Source organism: Mastigoproctus giganteus, chromosome 5 (genome assembly GCF_048544385.1).
Source record: "Mastigoproctus giganteus isolate SK-2022 chromosome 5, ASM4854438v1, whole genome shotgun sequence".
In the NCBI taxonomy this organism is placed as follows: Eukaryota; Metazoa; Arthropoda; class Arachnida; order Uropygi; family Thelyphonidae; genus Mastigoproctus; species Mastigoproctus giganteus.
In genome coordinates this window covers 82,249,909-82,272,145 of record NC_143579.1, presented here as the reverse complement: position 1 = coordinate 82,272,145, position 22,237 = coordinate 82,249,909, and the positions used below count along the sequence as shown (strand labels likewise).

The following is a 22,237-nucleotide window of genomic DNA, read 5'->3' as shown; positions in this document are numbered from 1 at the left end:
TAAACTCACATCATATCATATCATAAAGTGGGGGTCCACTGTACATGGGAAATTAATGTTCAGCTTGCAAACACTGTTAACATATGGTTTTCCAAAAAGGCACTGCATAAGTTAACCAAGCATTGCATGTATTGCAGAGGATGAGGTGATGCACAATGATTGAAGACAATGAATGAGTGGTGACAAAGATTTTAACTTCATCTGTATGCATAGGAAATTTCATGTTAACGTGACAATAAGAAAGGTAGGAGGAGGAGGGCAGAGAAAAGTGTTGCCAAAAGCATGCCTACATGAGGAATATCAGCAGAAAATATGATATAACAGTATATGTTCTTAAAATTGAAGACTCACTTTCAGAAGGTTAGCAAAAAAAACTTAAAAGGTTTCCACTGATAAGGTCAAAATATTCCACATGAATAAGCAAAGATTGAACTAAGAAGATCAAATCAAACACCAAATATTGATGTATATTATGTCTTCTTTTTTTTTTTTTTGAGGTTTAGGAATTTAGAATACAAACTGGTTGAAGACAAATTAGTTCGTGGAGAACTTGCCTTCAATTCCATTGTGAATTAGTGATAAATTCGGAAAATAAGTAGTTGTTTAATAACTGGGTAAATATCTTTATTCCAATCAGTGACTAGTTACATATAGGCCTGTGCAATGCCCAAAACAGCAAAAATGCCAGGGGTTGAACATAGAAATTCATAAAAATTAACCAATACAGGAAAAATTACATAAAACAAATTATTAACACAGGAAACAAAAAAACTTTTTTTTTCATACTACACACACTGCGATGAAAAAACGATGGCTGTCAATGAGCTGAAGACGAAAGCTGTTCCCTCATGATGCGTCTTCTGCAGGATTTGTCCTCTATGAACTTTTTGCAGCCGATCTCCATCTCCTGGACGTTGTGAAGCATCTCCATGGGCAAGTATCTATCGCCTACCTTAGCCTCCATGCCACAGACTGCAGAGAGGGAAGGGCCCTTAAGAGTTTTGGGGGATCCTTCAGTTCCACATATTGATTTCACCCACTATCATTTTAATTGAGACAAGTAAGCGGGCAGTGAAGATCCGTTCCAACACTTTTCTGTAATTAAGAGTTTGGTAATATCCGAAGCATGTGTGGTGGTGGAAGTTTATGCTTGAAGAGGACCCAGCGAAAAGGCCAGTACTCATCAGATGCAATGGTTTTTATGCGGTTTTTGTTGACGACACCAAGATTTTAGATCACATTATTGAAGAAATTTTAGAACTGAGGATGAGATTGAAATGGTCTTAACGCCTTTATTGCTTTGAATAATTCTGGATTCGGGTAACTGAAAATATCTGTTCGTCAGTATTTTCGGGAGGCAAGCAGAGAGGGTAATACTCTTGATCTGGTTATCAGCAGTGATCATTCGGTGTTAAGAATTTGCGAATAAAGGAACCACTAGGTGACAGTGATCACAGGATACTGATGTGGGATTTACTTAAAGATATAATTACCATCAGGGGTAAAGGAAACGGTTTTTGTTTCCGTAAAGGTGACTAGTGGTCTCAGACAGTTTTTAAATTCTGTACAGTGGGAACAACCAATGATGTTACCAACAGAAAATTCTAAGTGGAAAGCATTCAAGAAATTAATCATGAGAAGCTACTAAACATTTCATACCTATTAAGAAATACTGTTCAAGGTTTAGGCCTAAATGGTTGTCCAATGAACTAATGAGACTCATGGAAGAGAAGAAAAATTCATGGGATGCATATAAATTATCAGGCAATACAGAAGCCTATGGCAGATATAAGCTAGTCTGTAATCAAGTCACAAAGAAGGTTAGGCAGGCGAAGGCAGATTACGAGAAATCTTTGGCAAAGGATGCTAAGAAAAACAGCAAGGATTTCTTTACTTATATAAATTCTAAAAGGAAGGAGATGAATCAGATTAGTCCACTTGATATCGATGGTTCGACTGTTAATGATCCTGGTCAGATAGCAAACAACCTGAATGATTATTTTGCATCTACATTCGTACGTGAGGAGTTATTAAGGATTGAAAATGCCAGAAGGTTATCAAATTGTAGCAGGGTGTTTAATGATTTTGTAATGACTGAGAGCAAAGTGGAGGAGAAATTGTTGAAGTTAAACATAAGAAAGGCACTTCGGGTGGATAGGATCTATCCAGTTATATTAAAGGAGGCGGAAAAGGAACTAAGCGAACCGTTAGACATAATTATGAGAGTATTCTTAGACTCAGGGGAGATCCCCGCGGACTGGAGATGTGCAAATGTATCCCCAATTCACAAAGGGGGATCGAAGGGTGACATGAGTAATTACATACCAGTTAGTTTAACTTCTGTTCAGAGTAAAATAATGGAGTCACTGGTTAAAGATGCATTGCAAGATCATCTAGACAAGACTGCAGAAATAATTCACACACAGCATGGGTTTGGCAGGGGAAAGTCTTGTCTGACAAATTTGATTGGATATTATGATGTGGTTACAAAGGAACTGGATGCAAAAAATAATTTTGATATCATATACTTGGATTTCAGGAAAGCTTTTGGCACTGTTGCACATGGAAAACCACTGTACAAATTGGAGCAGAATGTAAAGAGTACGTTGCTGCATGGATTGAGTGGGAGAAGACAGAGGGTGGTAATCAATGGGCGATGCTCTTCGTGGACTAATGTTATTAGTGGAGTCCCACAGGGGCCACTTTTGTTTTGTATATTTATCAATAATATTGATGAAGGTATATCAGGCTTAGTGTTGAAGTTTGCAGATGATACAAAGGTTGGCAAAGTTGTTAATGACAGTAATGGCAGTGTGCTACTGCAACAGGATCTAGAAAATTTGGGAAGATGGGCTGAGAAGTGGCAACTGAAGTTTAACATTGACAAATGCAAAGTACTACATATGGGTAGAAGTAACCCCACAGGAACGTACAACACTCCTGCTCAGTCTGTTATTACCATGATTGCACTGCATGGGTGTGGCTTTGAAATCATCAGCCATACTACACCTAGGATGGTAGAAAATGAAAGAGACCTGGGAGAAATTGTGCAGTAAGATATGAAGTTTTCTGAGCAATGCAGACAGGCTGCCAGAGCATCTGTCGTTGTGGAAGTTGATAAGTTAAATAAATTTAATGAGGAACTGGACAAACATTTAGGGGGAACGGTTGTGTGAATTATTTTTTTTTTTTTGGCTGATGCTACATAAGCTCATACGCTTGCTTTCTTGCGTCACATGCCACGATTACTATTACTATGACGGAAAAATTATTGTAATAAAATTGTCTCGTTCATCGAATAAGCCACTCAGCTCACTAGCCATCTAATCAACTCTATCGTGTGGTGTGCTTGGGTTGCAAAAGTTAAACTTTTTATCTCGGTGGCTACTGTACAAATTTCAAATGGCAAAAATCATTTCTGAATAGTTTGCCTGTAAAATGTACTACTTCTCCAGGAAATCCTTCAGTAAAGTACGCAATTAAATAACCCAATTAAATAATAAGTGTATATGGAGATATACACTACGCATATATGCAAACCCAATGCAGTGAAAAATTTCACAAAAAAAGAGCATAAAAATATAAAAAACAGAAAGTAACACTATTACACTTACCATAAAAAAGAATAAACCAAACTCACACTAAAGTAGCATACAAAGAGCTCTATCAGTTATACGAAATACTCAATTTTCATTTTAATATGTGCACAAAAAGCAAACTGAACTAAAAGAAGCGGGATTCTTGATAAACTAACAATGTATATCTCTTTATTCAAAACCCATCACTCCCTTAAAATGCAAAACCCAATTCCATAATTTTAAATTTAAATTTTCTCCCGCTCAAAACAACACAAACTGTAGCACACTTGACAAGTTTCGAGTATAACAAGGAACACAGACTGTCTTACTACTCTGTGATACGGAACAGCTGTTTAATAATAAGAAATCCGATTGAAAATAAATAAATAAATAAAATGTTAATAGCCAAATAAAAGCCAATATTATCACATTGCAATGTACATGTATATTTGATCATAAGATCAAATTTGATCATAAGAATTAGTCATGTGCTTCAACATTCACCGGCAAAAAAAAAAAAAAAAAAAATTATATATATGCAAATACCAGTTGTCACATGACATGATCAAATTTTTTTTGGAATCAGATAAATGCTGTACGGTTTCCTGGGCTTCTTAGTTGATCTGGACATGGAAATAAAAGGTGATATTTCCGATTTTCAGTAAGGTCTTATTCTTTGAGTGCATTTATCAGAAAAGACCACCACAGAGAATGCCAAGAAATTAACCGATGCATCGGAAGCAACCATCTCAAAAGTATAAAATGAGAGCAAGAAGCCCTCGTGGGAAGCAGACTTCTTACAATTACTTTTTTCTCCACATCAGGTAGGTAGGACCTGATTTCCAATCCCGGCATAATGACGCGAGGAATTTTTATGAGCTTTTTCATAACCCTGCTGAAAAAGGCGACCGAAGGACAGGGCAGTACGGATTACCTCCCGGGAACTCGCATTTTGGATGCAGCGAGCAGTAAATCGACCAGAGAACACAAGCAATGTGTACTACTTGTTGAGAGAAAAAATTATACATTATTGCGATATATTGTGCAGTGTCCTCAAAAGCAGTCTGCGCGTGTAGAACAGCGGTATCGTCACCGTCCACTCCAGCCCGGGTGGAAATGGCTCAGTTTCGAATCCCGTCGATGACGCGGGGTACTTTAATGGGCTTTTTTCACTTTTATATTTAGGCCAGTCGAATTTAATTATTCGACTGGCCTAAATATAATAGTTTTTAGTATTCTGTAAGCGAATATTAAATACTGTGCAAGCGATATGGACATGTGTTTTTGTAAAAGGACGCGCTAGAACGTCAGTTCATTTCCGCCTCGTATCTTTGTGAAGAACAGTAGTAGTAGTAGTAGTAGAACCAGTAGTAGCAGTGGCATGTGATTCAACAAAGCAAGTGTATGAGTTTATGCAGCATCAGCCAAAAAAAAAAAAAAAATCACATTATTCCCTCCAAAAGCCTGTCCAGTTCCTTCTTAAATTTATTCAACCTATCAACTTCCACAACGACAGATGTAAGTTTGTTCCAGCAATTAACCACCCGCTGGCTAAAGGCAAATTTCCGCACATCTATTCTACATCTGTCTTTTCTTAATTTGAATTTATGCCCCCTTAGGTTCGTAATCTGAACAAGTGGAAGGATCCCATCAGAATTCAGCGTGCTCAACCCATTCAAGGCCTGATATACCTCAATTAGATCACCGCGCAGGTGCCTAGTATCCAGCCACTGCAATTTGCAGAACTTAAGCCTCTCTTGGTAAGAGGATCCCTTCATTCCCCTCACCAATCTTGTTGCCCCTTCCCTGTACACGCTCAAGTAAATCTACATCCTTCCTAAAATGAGGACTCCAGACCTATATGTACTCAAGGCGTGTCCTTACCGTTGCCTTATACAGAGGGATAATCACCTCCTTTTCCCTGCCAGCAAAATTCCCATATATCATTGACAAAGCCAATGAAAGCCAGAGGTGTATTCAACTCTAGCAGTAAGCTAGAGAATCTTGTAATAACTGAGACTAAAGTGGAGGAGAAATTGTTGAAGATAAACACAAGAAAGGCACCCGGGGTGGATGGGATCTATCCACTTATATTAAAGGAAGCAGCAAAGGAAGTAAGCAAACCGTTAGCCATAATACTGAGAGCTTCCTTGGACTCAGGGGAGGTACCCATAGACTGGAGATGTGCAAATATCACCCCAATTCACAAAGGAGGATCAAAGGCTGACACAAGTAATTATAGACCTGTGAGTTTAACTTCTGTTCCAGAAAAATTAATGGAAGCACTAGTTAAAGAAGCACGGCAGGATCATTTAGACAAGACTTCAGCTATAGATCGGACACAGCATGGTTTTGTTAAGGGCAAGTCTTACCTGACCGATTTGATTGGATACTATGATGCAGTCACAAAGGAACTGGATGCAGGGAATAACTTTGATATTATATACTTGGATCTTAGAAAGGCTTTTGATACTGTTGCACATGGAGGACTGCTGCACAAATTGGAGCAGTGTGGCATTGGAGGCAAATTGCTGCTGTGCATAAAGGGGTGTCTGAGGGGGAGAAGACAGAGAGAGAGAGTGGTAATCAATGGACACTACTCGTCGTGGACTAATGTTATTAGGGGAGTCCCTCAGGGCTCAGTGTTGGGTCCATTATTGTTTTCTGTATTCATAAATGATATTGATGAGGGTATATCAAGCTTAATGTCGAAGTGTGCAGACGATACAAAGGTAGACAGGGTTGCAAGGACACTACTGACACTATACTGCTGCAACAGGATCTGGAAAGGTTGAGCAGATGGGCGGAGAGGTGCCAAAATAAAGTTTAACATTGACAAATGTAAAGTACTACACATGGTAAACAGCAACCCCAGAGCAACGTATCAACTCTGTGGTACTACACTGACAGTGGTAGAGAATGAAAGGGATCTGGGGGTGGTTGTGCAGGCAAATATCAAGTTCTCTGAGCAGTGCAGACGGGTTGCAAGAGTAGCTCATTGTATATTGTCAATGATATATAGGAATTTTTCTAGCAGGGATCAGGAGGTGGTTATTCCCTTGTATAAGGCAATGGTCAGGCCACACCTAGAGTATTGTATACATGTTTGGAGGCCTCATTTCAAGAAGGATGTAGAGCTGCTGGAACGAGTACAGAGAAGGGCAACAAGATTAGTGAATGGAACAAAGGGGTGCTCTTATGAAGAAAGGCTTAAGTTTTGCAAATTACAGTGTCTGGAGACTAGGCACCAGCGAGGTGATCTGATAGAGGTGTATAAAGCCTTGAACGGTTTGAGCATGCTCAATGCTGATGGGATTCTTCCTCTCGCTCAGAATAATCACCTCAGAGGGCATAAATTCAAATTGAGGAAAGACAGATGCAGGATAGGCGTGCGGAAATTTGCCTTTAGCCAGAGGGTGGTTGATTGGTGGAACCGACTTCCATCCCTTGTCGTGGAAGTTGATAGCCTAAATAAGTTTAAGGCTCAGCTGGACAGACATTTTGAACAGAGGGGTGAAGTGGAAGTGTTTTTTTTTTTTTTTTTTTTTTTTTTGGCTGATGCTGCATAAGCTTGCTTTCTTGCATCAAATGCCTCTACTAATGCTAATGCTAAAAACACCATGACCTGCCCTGGCAGCCTGTCTGCATTGCATGCAAAACTTCATATCTGACAACAAAATTACTCCCAGGTCTTTTTCATTTTCTACCACCTTAAGTGTAGTACCACACAGTTGGTACGTTTCTCTGGGGTTACTTCTACCCATATGCAGTACTTTGCATTTGTCAAGGTTAAATTTCAGTTGCCACTTCTTAGCCCATCTGCCCAAATTATCTAGATCCTATTGCAGTAGCACACTGCCATTACTGTCATTAACAACCCTGCCAACCTTTGTATCATCTGCAAACTTCGACATTAAGCCTGATATACCTTCATCAATATCATTGATAAATATACAAAAAACAGTGGACCTAACACCGAACCCTGTGGTTCTCCACTAATAACATTAGTCCAAGAAGAGCAGCACTCATCGATTACCACCCTCTGTCTTCTCCCACTGAACCATCCTCTTATCCATTGTAGCAACTTACCCTTAATACCATTCTGCTCCAATTTGTACAATAATCTTCCATGCGCAACAGTGTCAAAAGCTTTCCTGAAATCCAAATATATGATATCAAAAATATTTTTTGCATCCAGTTACTTTGAAACCACATCATAATATCCTATCAAATTTGTCAGACAAGACTTTCCCTTAACAAACCCATGCTGTGTCTGAATTATTGCTGCAGTCTTGTCTAGATGATCCTGCAATGCATCTTTAACCAGTACTACTGCAAAGAGCCATATAAGTGAGTAATGCAGGTTTGTGTGTGTTCTGTTGTTCTGTCTGGCCACTTGGCTACCCAGACGCATCGATCACGTGGAGAGATGATTCTGAGTACTCGTCCACACCACGGGAAGGCGGGCCAGGACCAAAAGTGCTCGAGCTGTCTGAATCCGAGAATCTGGCCCACCTGACGTTGCCAAAAGTGGGCCAGATTCGTCTGCGAGCCGATTTCACAGGAGAAAATGAGAAAAAAAGAGAGAGAGAGAGAGAGAGAGAGAGAGAGAGAGAGAGAGAAAGAAGTTCCAGTGGTGTATTTAAAAAAAAAAAAAAAGAAAGAGAAAGAAGAGGCTCCTGGTGGTTAAAACAGGGGGAGCGAGAGAGAAGAAAAAAAAATTGAGATTTGTTCAGCTAAAAAAAATTGGCTGTCTAATTAAACAATCATCACTCAGGAGAAACAAATAATCACACCTCAAAATAATTTACAATCAAAATCCATTGCGCTCACTAAATTTAACATATTCAATTTAAGAATTAAATAAAGTTAATTAAAAAAACTAGCTTATAAAGATATTTAAACATTGGTCAAGTGAACTGCTCTGAAACCAACCAATCCAATATTAGCCACTGTAGCCAAGCAAGCCACTCCCCAAACACGAGAGGTATTAGAACTTATAGTACTTAGTATCGTGCTTGGGTTCGAGGTTGAGAAGACGAAAGAAGATATTTGTTGATATTGGACTTGAACTTCTGTAGATTGTAATTTTCAGGAAATACGTATGAAGGAAGGCTGTTCCAGAAAACGGCAGTTGAATGAATGAATGAACAAGATGAAAATTTGCCGGTTTGAAAGGTTGTGGGTTTGAAGTTGGACAGTAAATGGATGTTGGCTGGTGGCGGCACGTGTTCGGACTGTTTTGAAAGAGAGAGCGGAATTACAGAAGACAATTCAGAAGAACAGTGCCCATGGAAGTATCTGTAGAAGAGACATGCAGCAGAAACAGTACGTCTATGAGAAAGCGAGTGGAGACACTCTGTTAGAGATGAATCATTAATTAACCTAACTGTCCGCTTCTGAATGAAACCAAGAAGCCTGGGAGAGATTTTGGGGGCATTACCCCAGATGTGGGAATAATATTCCATAGCTGGGCGGATTTGCGATTTATACAGAGTCAGCAGCTGTTTGGAAGAAAAGTAATGCCGAGAGCGAAAGAGAAAACCAAGTTTTTTAGATGCAGAGGAAGCAATATTTATAATGTGCTTGTGCCAAGAGAGATTAGAAATCAGGGTAATCCCCAAAAGAAATATATCATTTTGCAAAGAAATCGGAGTGTCACTAAAGATAAGCATAGGAGCAGAAGAATCCTTTTTACGAGATATAAGACAAGACTGAGTTTTAGAAGGGTTGAAATCAACTAAGCTGCCTTTGCCCCACTTCAGAAATACCTGAATATCGGCATTTAAGGAATTGGTAGCAGATTTTCGAGAAGTTGAAGCTGATTGAGCAGGACAAGGTTTCTCAAAATGGAAAGTGGAATGCAATGTACTATCATTGGCAATATATGGATAGGATTTCCAGTCAATGGAAGAAGGTCATTAATATACAAGAGGAAAAGAGTGGTGGAAAGAACTGAACCTTGGGGGACACCGGCATTAGTGGAGAAGTTTTTTTTTTTTTTTTTTATGAAACCACCAAACACGAAAGATATCAAAACCTATAGTACATAGTACCGTGCATGGGTTGAACGAGAAGTATGGGAAAGGGGGATGCCGGAAACCTTGCTCTAGAGACTAAACATGGGTTTCACCACTTCAAGCCTCCAATAAGCAAAGGGGTGGTATTTCACCGGTTGATGAAACCTTCAGTGAGCGATCAGAGAGAAAATGGATAACCAATTACTAAAAACAGTTCGCACACCATAAGATGAAAGCTTCTTTAGAAAACCTTTATGCCAAACACGATCGAAAGCCTTTGAGATGTCAAGAGCAACTAATTGTGTTTCATTGAACCTTTCCATTGAATTAGTCCATAAATGGGTAACATAAGCCAGAATATCATCAGTGGATCGACACAGACGGAATCCATACTGGCGATCGTTGATCAGACGGAAGATTTCTAGGCAGTTTAAGAGTTGGCGGTTAATTGATTTCTCCATTACTTTAGAAAGAGTAGAAGTAATTGCAATGGGACGATAATTGGATGGGAGGGATTTGTCACACTTTTGTCACATAACAATAGGAATTACTAATCAGTTAATTATGAGCAACTTACAAAACAAATATGGAGGGTGATTCACTACCAGTGCGACAAACTTGCAGGAGGTGTAGGGGACACAAAGACGAATCGGAATCACATAGCATTACAGGTTCCGAAATGCCTTCGTCATGCGGTAGAGGACGTTGAACGGGAGGTCGCTTGAACAGCGATCCCGCTTTAAGTCAGCATTTGCGAACCGGTTCCTGAGGCAGTAGGATGGACGACTATTGAAACCTTGAACTGGCCGACATGCAACTCGCGTATGGAGCTGCGGACTGTAACGGGCGTGCCGCTCTGCGCTTTTACCAGGACCGTTTCCAGCACAGGCGTGCTCCTCTTCATACGATTTTCGCACGTGTGCAAAGAAGGTTACGTGAAACTGGTTGTTTCACCAGAGGTACCATAAATCGGGAGCGAACGACGAGGATGCCAGACAATGAGGAGAATGTCCTATGTCTTGCAGAAGGCAATCGGAATACGAGTACTCGAGCGATAGGCCAATGATTGGGTATTTCCCAATCCACTGTATGGAGGATACTGTCAACAAACCAAATGAGTTCATACCCTCTGCAACGCATCCAATCATTGGAGCCTGCCGATTATCCACTACGGATGACTTTTGCTACTTGGTTTCTTCAACAGAAACGGTTCGCAAATGTTGACTTCCAGTGGGATCGCGTTCACGCGACTTCCCGTTCAACATCCTCTACCGCATGACGAAGGCATTTCGGAACCTGCAATGCTATGTGATTCCGATTCGTCTTTGTGCCCCTACACCTCCTGCAAGTTTGTCGCACTGATAGTGAATCACAAAATAAACTCAAAATATACACCATAAGAACAAGCGAGACAAATAAGAGGGGTTTCCGAAAAGTAAGGTAACACGTTTTTTTTTCTTAATAATGGTGAAAGGGAATGAGTTGAAACGCGGTGGACAGATAGAGGTTAATAACGTTGAAAAATACCGTCAGAGCAGTGCTGCGGTTCTGTTGCCTCACAGCAGATTCCAGATGCAAAATGGCGGCTACTGTGCGAGTGTGGTCCAAAACAGGTGCTCGGGAAGTTACTCGTTTTTGCAAGCAAAAGGGTCATCACCAAGTGACATTCACCATGAACTGGTTGCTGTGTATGGCAAAAAGGTGATGACAAAGAAGCAGTTGTATTTTTGGTGCAATGAATTTAAAGCTGGCCGTGTTGACATTGAAGATCGACATCGGGCGGGCAGGCTTTCATCGAACAAGACAGAAGACATTTCCCGCATTAAGGGCATCGTTCTTGAAAACAGACGAGTGAAACTGCTTGAAATAGCACAAACAGTGAATGTGAGTAAGTCGACTGTTCACGAAATTGTTCACGATGTCCTTGGCTTTTGAAAGGTATGTTGCCGCTGGGTGCCCCGACAATTGTCAGAGGAGGAGAAAGCAAAAGGCATGGGGATGTGTCTAGAGAACCTGTTGCGATATAGCGATGAAGGAGAGAATTTTTCTCGATTTCATAGTCACAGCTGGCGAAACGTAGGTTCATTGCTTTACCCTGGAGAGCAAACAAGGCTCCATGACCTGGAAACATCCACAATTTCCTGTGCCCAAAAAATTCAAACTGTTCCCAGTGTCCGAAAAGTCATGGCCACAGTGTTCTGGGATCGCCAAGGCGTTCTGTTGGCGGATTTCTTGCCGAACGGAGGAACATTGCACAGCTTTACTGTGTAACTTTGGAAAAACTGAAAGCCAACATTCGACGCAAACGACCAGGTCTCCTGACAAGCAGCGTAAATTTGTTGCACGACAACACAACTCCACACACTGCCCACACCACTCGTGTTTGCGCCGTAATCGTTAGGAAACTTTGTCACATCCCCCCCCCATAGCCCAGACTTAGTGCCTTCAGACTTCCATTTCTTCGGCCTTCTGAAAAGACATCTTTCAGGAAAGAAATTCGCAACGAATGAGGAAGATCAGCAGGCGATACGATATTGGTTACTGCATGTGGGCAGGAACTTCTTTAGTACCAGTATCAGATGTTGGTTACTGCGTATGGGTAGGAACTTCTTCAATACCAGTATCGATGGACAAGTGCAGCAATAAAACTGGAGACTTTGTGGAGAAGTAGTGCATGTTCACTTATTTCTTTGTTTGTAATTTCAACTTCATATTATTATACATCATAGAGAGAAAAGATTATTATTATTATTATATTAGGGTTACCCGTAAATGATTACATTAACTCGTATTCGTGTCTGTAAATTGCGTATGTTCTCTGGTCGTTTTGCCTGGTTTTGCTGGACTAAAAAACCCCAGTTTCTGATGGGAAAAACCTTGCTATCTACGACTGAGACTGAATAACTCAGCCACGGAGTGAAAAAGAGAGAAAAGATGTGTTACCTTACTTTTCGGAAACCACTCATATCACAGAAAAATCAATTGTTCTATACACAGGCGAAGACACAGCCAAAGGGCTCGCCGTAAATACTACAATGCAGGCCAAAGGAGATATTATATTTTGAGCAATATGTCCTAAGTTTCTGATGCACTAGAAAAACCTATGCCTAAAACGGAAGACGAAAGGAGAACACATTGCTTAAAGAAGAAACGAGCAGAAAGTCGATATTCCAAGAAAGAGACGGCAAGAATTTAAAGCGAACTGTGCATCACAATAGCAGGTCTAGTATGCAGCAAATGACTGAAAAAATTCATTTCAGGCAAAGAAAGAACAATTTCCAAACGAACGGCAGAGCTCGTGTTGAAAAAGCTGTACCGACTTGTCACAGAGAGAGTTTTCTGTAAATACCAGGCATATCCATAGAAACGCCACTGAAAAAAAAATTGCTTAAATCCAAACAGGAAAAAATAGGCCCATATAATTATGATTCACATGTTGCACTAAGCTGACTCATTCTGATCTCTTGGACCTCACTGTATGGTTCCTCAATGCTGTTAGGAGCATACTTTTTAAGGAGAATCAGCGACCTGAACCATATTGCTCCATATATATATATATACTGTTTCTGTAAATTGCGTATGTTCTCTAGAAGTTGCTCTGTTTACTAGAAGAAAAACCCTGGCTACCCTTGACTGCGACAAAGGAAGAATTAGCATTATCATTAGCAAGGGCACATGAAGTAAGAAAGCAAGCTTATATAGCGTCAACCAAAAAATAATAATAATAAATAACACGCGCACACACACACACACACACCCTTCTCATTTCACCCATCCACTCGCTCCAAATGTTTGTTGTGAAATGGTCTTCATTTTCACTCGGTTGGTACATTCCTAGAGAGAGATAGAGCAGCGCCTTACACTTCTGCCACTGACTATAGGTGTAGAATAACATTTTCTTTCTTCGAATGTTTGTTTCTTTTGCCTTGCAGTGCGCTTGTTGGCGCCGTACCCGTGAGAGCGTAGTTCGTAACAATTAGACCGATATCAGGTGTCCGACTCGAAGGTGACGAGAGATATACCGTTCAATGGATCCGACCAGCGCGTTACGAAATATTTACAAAGAACAGGGAGCAAGGGGTACGACTGGTGTCAGAGTTAGAACAGTTTCGTAAAGAGCACATCGAGTGGTCGTAATTTGAACCCGGTATTTAGACAGTGTTTGTGTTATGGGAGTCCCTTGTAAGAAGGTGATTTTATGTCTGATTGTGTGGAGATGCAATACGACTCTAATATAATAATCCCCTTGATTCCCCCTCGTATATACTTTTTTTCTTTAGCAGTTTGAGTTTGAGAAGCATGATAGTGTTCCACAGGCTTTCCCGTTATAGTGTGTTCGCTGGATAACCTTTATCACCTAGCGACTAAGACAATCAACTATTACAATTACTCAACATTCAAGTGTATAAAATGGTTTCCGGACAAGCTCATCACTAACATTAGCATTCCAGGAGGCCTGGGCTTCAATCTGATCGACTAGCGATTTAGTTAGGACAAACTCTCTTATCCTCAAGATCTGCCCCTAGGCATTAAGGGCAAACTCGCGATATAGAGAGGCGCTGTGTTCTCTACTCTTTTCCCCCCTTTTCCAGTTGGCAGGGATTCTCTAGAGTGGCCGCTTAACAATGGTTCTTTTACAAGTTTGCATGTAATTAGAAAGAATGGTCAGAACGCAAAATTTTAACAAACAAACAAACAAGGTTTATTTAACATATATATATACAAATGAGTACAATATAACTGGCACATAAGTTAGATTAATTGGTATGTAATTGTTAGTTAAACTAACTGGATACAAGCAGTATCTTACTTTATCAATATTATAATTTTGTAATGTTCTTCATGTGGCTTTTACATTAATTCTCTAGCAAGAACAAAATAATTTGTGTTCGTCATAACATAACACTGTTCAAATACTAGAACAGGGAATTATATTAACTTAATAGTGTAATTAGTATTTGACAATTGAATTAATAAGTTGCATTACCTATTAAAACTCAGTACTAAGAAAATAATACAATTGTCTGGGTATATTTATATATATGTGAGGAAAGATGTCTTATAAATGCATTAAAACGTATGCAGATGGTAAGTTCGGCTTTGAGTAATTTAATACAGTTTGTTATTAAACAATAAGGGTTGACTTACCCGAAAATATTCTGCACCGCCTTGGGGGGGGGAAGATCTGTATCAGACGTCAATATGGTTCTTTTCTCATATTTTCCTAGTAATTATTATTTACTTCTTCTTACACAATGACAAAAATCGGCCAAGAACCCACTGCCCTTCTCTTCCTGTCATGTTTCACACCAAGTTAACTGTGTGTGTCCCCCCCCCATTTTTTCCCTTCTCAAATATATATATACCTCCGCATCCCCTCTCTGAGCTCTCTAAGAATTGTTTTGTTCTCACGAGTCAACTACGGGGGGGGATTAAATGGATATTGTACCATGCACGGAGTGTCGAAGCTAATATGTTTATAAAGGTCTCGTTACACAAGATGTGCTATGTCTTGTCCTGCTAATTTTCACTCGTATAACAATCTACTCTGTTCTTAGGACCCAGCGTGATCGATGCTCCCGTTACACAGGAGAACAGGTGACGTCACTGAGTGTAGTATTACGGCGGCCGCACCCCTGGGGTGATTGAAAAGGAAAGTAAAAGCTATCGCCATATCCTTTAGTTGTACAGATCACTGAAAAAAATATTCGGCACTATGAGGCGAAATTACTTCTTGAAAGCAAGTAAAAGGGCTAAAAAAATGAAAATATTTGCCTTTTTACACTCCTCTATCCTACCGCTAATAAATTTTGTGCATAAAGAACAAATAATTTTACATGCTCAAAATTTATGATTTTCTGTGAAGTAATTTCGAAACATGAAAGCATCGGGTAGTAAAAAAAAAAAACAAAAGGGGGGGGGGGAATGTAGGCAACATCTCTCCTCTTACAAAAAAAATTAGATTGTTCTAAACTATGAGAAATGGTACCCAAAAAAATAATGTGTCTACATACAATTTTCAAAATCTTCTGAGTCCTCTAATAACAAACAACAATAATTTTATGTAAATTTTCACAACCAACAATTCTACCTTGGTTGGGCCAACAACTTGGTCTCCACAGACCTTAAACAAAATCACACATTAGAAAGTAAATTTTCATATGAACTAAACAGTGTTATGTCCTGAGTATAGTGTAACAATGTTGTATAAGTATATATATATATTTTTTTTTGTATTAACACAAATTGTAGTATCGTTGCACTGAATGTTCTCTATGCATGACAATTGAAGCACTGGAATACTGATAGGATTGTTCATTGTTGGTCAGGGAAAAATACTGGAACTTCTTCTCAAAGAATTCTTTGGTCACATTTCCCTTATATCACCCTTGACTCAACACAATAGTAACATGCAACAAAAAAATCAAAGAATCAGTATCTATTCTTTTTAACATAATTAGTATAATATGACACTAGATATACTATTCATTATGACAGTTAAATTAAAATGCCTCTAACCATTCTCTGTATACACACAAAATCACTAGTGGGACGTTTTCCCTTTCTTTCTATTACCAACGTAATCCCTTTTATTTTGTCTTCTATTCACTAGTTTCTACTGGTGTGACTCTGCTCTTCAGTTTACAGTAATCCTCATAACTCACAAGCTTTCATAAATAAAAGAGGTTTTTCATCCCGCAAAAGCACATTTGATCTTGGTCACGGCTGTTGTTGTTATTTGGTTTTTAGGAGCATTAGCAACTAAGGCCATATTGCTCCGTTGCGGTGGTCATTCCCTGACCTTTCCGCATGATCCGTATTTGGTGGTGACGGGCTCGAACCCCGGTCTAATCAAGAAGCGTGTGCTACGCACTGCTGCTCCTTCCCACCTGGCCACGGAGGCGCTCCTTGGTCACGGCACCAGTGTTCCACAGGCTTTCCCGTTATAGTGTGTTCGCCGGATAACCTTTATCACCTAGCGACTAAGACAATCAACTATTACAATCAGGGCTCCCACTCCTGGGTTTTTCCACCCAGATCTGGGTTTTTTGATTGTCATCTGGGTTGATAGGTTTTTTTCACAAAAATATCTCATTATCTGGGTTTTTTCGGTAATTTTTAATTTTAAGTCAAAATTTATTTTTATTTCTTGTAAATACAATAAAATTTAATACATTTAATAACAGTTTACAATTTTCTTAATTTTATATTCTAATCATAATTTGTAATATCTCAAGTGCTTGTACAAAATACTACAAATGTAAAAGGATTTCAAACTTTTCGCAGGGTTCTACACTATTGAAATTACGCTTACATGTTCATACATGTAAGCATACATGATCGTGCTACTAACATGTATGCGCAGCCTATTGAGCAGGCGGAAGGCGGTCTTTACTGCACAGTCTTTTGTCATCGTTCGTGGTATTATTGCATTATTTGGGGTGATTTTTACATTTATGCGTATACTACATACAGTGATATAATAAATTTAAATTGTAGTGACTATTTCTATTTTATGTTAATGGATTAGTGATTTATTTTTTATTTTATAGAACATTTTAAATAAGATAATTGCTAATTAGCCATACCCACAAATTGCCCACAATGTCTGAAACTTCTTCCCCACAGAGAAAGATGAGTAAACATTAGCATTAGTAGAGGCATTTGATGCAAGAAAGTAAGCTTATGCAGCATCAGCCAAAAGAAAAAAAAAAAAAAAAAACCCACTTCCACTTCACCCCTCTGTTCGTTCAAAATACCTGTCCAGCTGAGCCTTAAACTTATTTAGGCTATCAACCTCCACCACAAGGGATGGAAGTCTGTTCCACCAACCAACCACCCTCTGGCTAAAGGCAAATTTCCGCACGTCTATCCTACATCTGTCTTTCCTCAATTTGAATTTATGCCCTCTCAGGTGATTCCTCTGAGCTAGAGGAAGAATCCAATCAGCATTGAGCATGCTTAAACCATTCAAGGCTTTATACACCTCTATCAGATCACCTCGCTGGTGCCTAGTCTCCAGACACTGTAATTTGCAAAACTGAAGCCTTTCTTCGTAAGAAGAAAGGCTCCTGTTTTGCGTAAACGGTGGTATACTCAAAATTTTAGAAATGAATGGTTAGAAGATCTGGAATTAAAGGATTGGTTGAAAGAAGACAGTAATGAAAAAGGTGCATGTTACTGTATTTGTTGTGATATGAAATTAAAGAATGCCAATAAATCGATGTTACTAGCGCATAAAAATACAGTTAAACATAAAAAAAAGTGCAAATATTGCTAAGACAAGTTCAACGTTAGACACGTTCTTCACAAAACGTAAAAACCTACGAGAATGAAGAAGTAGCAAAGGCAGAGTTAACAATTGCTGCACTCATTTCTGAGCATAATGTTCCATTTGCGCAATGTGATCACCTTATAGAAGCATGTAAGAAAGCATTTCATAATAGCAATATTGCAAAACAAGTTCAGATGAAGGCGACTAAAGTCTCTTATCTTATACAAGATGGCATAGCCTATCATGAAAAATTATACATTTCTAACATATGCAGAAACAACAAGTTTTCAATGATAATAGATGAAAGTACAGATTTATCTTTATCACAAGTTCTAGCTGTTGTTGTTAGATATTTTGATATTCAAAAACTTGATGTTGTAGATGTGTTACTTGACACTGTTTGTGTTGAAAATGGTATTTCAGAAGGGCTTTATCAAGCTGTAAAAGATCTTTTCATAGGAAAAAACATTCAAATAAGTAATCTCGTTGGCTTTGATAGTGATAAATGTGCCACTATGATGAGTACTAAGAGTGGGTTCCAGTCATTGCTAAAAAAGGATGTACCATCAGTATTTATAATGGGATGTGTTTGCCATTCTTTTGCATTATGCGCTAGCCATTCAGTCAAGGTACTACCATCATATCTAGAAATATTTATAAAAGATATCTCTTGTTATTTTTTCCGTAGTAGTAAAAGATTAAACGAGTTCAAAATGATTCAAGATGTTGTAGATACTAAGTATAAAATCCCCAAATTAGCACAAACACGTTGGGTATCCCGTGGCAATGTAATAAAAATTATTATTGAGCAGTAGGATGCGTTAGTTCTTTATTTTCAGTCTCAATCAAAAATTGATAAAATCGATGGTGCAGGGAATATTTACAATACTATGATCACCAAAGGAACTAAGCATATGTTGTTGTTTTTAGGATATGTACTGGAGAAAATAAACTGCCTGAATATTGAATTTCAATCTGAGCATTTCAGATTGCACTTACTTCATTCAATGGTTTCAATTGAGTATAAAAATATTCTTAGATTTTTCATAAAAGAAGTCATTACTTCGTGCAAGCTGGTCGAAATTGATCCAAGCAATGCAATAAATCATAAGCCTCTGAATAAAATATATTTGGGAGGCCGTTGTATGGCCTTATTAAATTCAACACCGCTTGGTGACAGTGAAAGCAGGTTTAAAAATGATTGTTTAAAATTTCTTGTTGAACTTTGTATGGAAATCAGAAAAAGATTTCCTCTAAATGATGGAATTATCGCCAGTCTCAATGTTCTTGACCCAGCAGTGATACATGATTGTGCCAATTCGCCACGCTCAATTTTCCATTTAGCAATGCAGTTCCCTCACCTTGTTTCTGAAGACAAACTAGATCTTCTAGATGATGAATGGAGATCATTTCGTTTAAATCAAGATTTAGATTTCTCTTACAAAACCATCCCTGAGTTTTGGTATATGTTACGTAATGTAAAAGATGCTTTAATAATTCTAAATATGAGATTTTATCTAACTTTTTGACCAGTCTAACTATTTTACCTCACTCTTCGGCAAGCATAGAAAGAATCTTCTCCCAAGTAAACCCTATAAAAACAAAAGCCACAAACTCCCTTAAACCAGAAACTGTGAAAAATCGACTAATGGCAAAACAGGCGATAAATAGATCTAATCAAAATTGCTATACATGGAAACCTAAATCAGAATTGGAAAAAGAAGTCATACACGGAACTTGTCATAAAAGATACGAAGAACGTTTGAAAAAAATGAAAGAACTTCAAAAAATAAATGTGGAGGGAACTGAATGGGATGAAAATTCTGATTACAATTAAATAAAAGATATTTTTGCATGGTAAGTTTTATCTTATTTGTGTTGCTATACTATATGATGAAAACTAGGTTTTTTTTGGGTTTATTTAAGTTGCAATCTAAGTTTTTTTTAAATTTGTGAGTGGGAGCCCTGATTACAATTATTCAACATTCAAGTGTATAAAATGGTTTCCGGATAAGCTCATCACTAACATTAGCATTCCAGGAGGCCTGGGCTTCAATCTGATCGACTAGCGATTTAGTTAGGACAAACTCTCTTATCCTCAAGATCTGCCCCTAGGCATTAAGGGCAAACTCGCGATATAGAGAGGCGCTGTGTTCTCCACTCTTTTCCCCCCCTTTTCCAGTTGGCAGGGATTCTCTAGAGTGGCCGCTTAACAATGGTTCTTTTACAAGTTTGCATGTAATTAGAAAGAATGGTCAGAACGCAAAATTTTAACAAACAAACAAACAAGGTTTATTTAACATATATGTATACAAATGAGTACAATATAACTGGCACATAAGTTAGATTAATTGGTATGTAATTGTTAGATAAACTAACTGGATACAAGCAGTATCTTACTTTATCAATATTATAATTTTGTAATGTTCTTCATGTGACTTTTACATTAATTCTCTAGCAAGAACAAAATAATTTGTGTTCGTCATAACATAACACTGTTCAAATACTAGAACAGGGAATTATATTAACTTAATAGTGTAATTAGTATTTGACAATTGAATTAATAAGTTGCATTACCTATTAAAACTCAGTACTAAGAAAATAATACAATTGTCTGGGTATATTTATATATATGTGAAGAAAGATGTCGTATAAATGCATTAAAACGTATGCAGATGGTAAGTTCGGCTTTGAGTAATTTAATACAGTTTGTTATTAAACAATAAGGGTTGACTTACCCGAAAATATTCTGCACCGCCTTGGGGGGGGGGAAGATCTGTATCAGACGTCAATATGGTTCTTTTCTCATATTTTCCTAGTAATTATTATTTACTTCTTCTTACACAATGACAAAAATCGGCCAAGAACCCACTGCCCTTCTCTTCCTGTCATGTTTCACACCAAGTTAACTGTGTGTGTCCCCCCCATTTTTACCCTTCTCAAATATATATATACCTCCACATCCCCTCTGTGAGCTCCCTAAGAATTGTTTTGTTCTCACGAGTCAACTATGGGGGGGGGGGATTAAATGGATTATGTACCATGCACGGAGTGTCGAAGCTAATATGTTTATAAAGGTCTCGTTACACAAGACATGCTGTGTCTTGTCCTGCTAATTTTCACTCATATAACAATCTACTCTGTTCTTAGGACCCTGCGTGATCGATGCTCCCGTTACACAGGAGAACAGGTGATGTCCTGAGTGTAGTATTATGGCGGCCGCACCCCTGGGGTGATTGAAAAGGAAAGTAAAAGCTATCGCTATATCCTTTAGTTGTACAGATCACTGAAAAAAATCTTCGGCACTATGAGGCAAAATTACTTCTTGAAAGCAAGTAAAAAGGCTAAAAAAAATGAAAATATTTGCCTTTTTACAATAGTTTTCGAATCCGTTTTCCCCGTCCTGGCAAAATTAACCTGTGAATCAGTGCAGGCCTTTTGGAAATAGCAAGGAGAAGGACGAAGAGATGGAGAGACATATAGGAAAAAGAAAGAGAGGGAGTGTGGTTGCGAAGTTGTGTTTTGGAAGCTGGGAAAAAGTTTTAGTGCTAGCAAGGAAAGCTTGTTCTGAGTCGACTGGGGCGAGGAGAAAGGAAAGATAATTAAGTTTATCACATGGATCATCGAAAAGAGCTGGGAGGTGGGGATGAAACCCATATGTTTTCGGGTAAATTATCATTTAGCTAAGTTTGAAACAGAATATAACCCCCCTGAACCCCAGGCACACGCCTTTTTATCGAATTCTTTTTTTTTCCTTTCCCACATTGCTCCTCATAAACTTACACCTTGATCAAAGAATGCACTATCACATTGTAATGTCAGTATTTGTGAGGTCATGAGCCTTCATTGTTAACGCATTGATTTCAGGACGCACGATCAGGCTCATTCATTATTCATACCCTGTTGGGAAAACAATGAGTCAGACAGAAATGTATTGTTGGGATATATATTACAATGATCTCGAGCAATTGTACTCCTGTACAGAACATTGTTTACAACTCCTGATACATTCCATGTAATGTATGTTTATTAAATCATGTTTTGTTGGCTTAATCTTGTCTCGTGGCCATTCTCTTGACACACCCTATCCATAGCACTAGTTTTATAAGTTATTGTAAAAGAACCATTGTTGAGCGGTACTCTTGAATCTCATTATAAAGGAAGATATTTGAGTAAAATCACAACGCAATTCTCGATGCTGCGAGCTTGCTCTCTTGCTTTCTCTCTAATATACATTGCTAGATGATCATATGAAACCCAGGTTTTCTGGATGCAAATATTAGTGTCTGGTCATGACGGAAGCCGTGTGGTTTACAGAGAACGTTAATCGGCAAGCACACACTATAACAGAAACACCTGTGGAA

General features: G+C 38.6%; 1 protein-coding gene across 1 annotated transcript in view; it reads right to left on the bottom strand.

Moving 5' to 3' along the window:
* Positions 1-3,711, bottom strand: part of LOC150085526 (transcription initiation factor TFIID subunit 1-like) — a 700,666-nt gene extending 696,955 nt beyond the window's left edge. Inside the window, 1 exon segment of the mRNA XM_090374589.1 lies at positions 3,615-3,711. The gene's annotated coding sequence lies outside the window, so the exon portion shown is untranslated.
* Between the last annotated feature and the right edge of the window lie 18,526 nt (positions 3,712-22,237).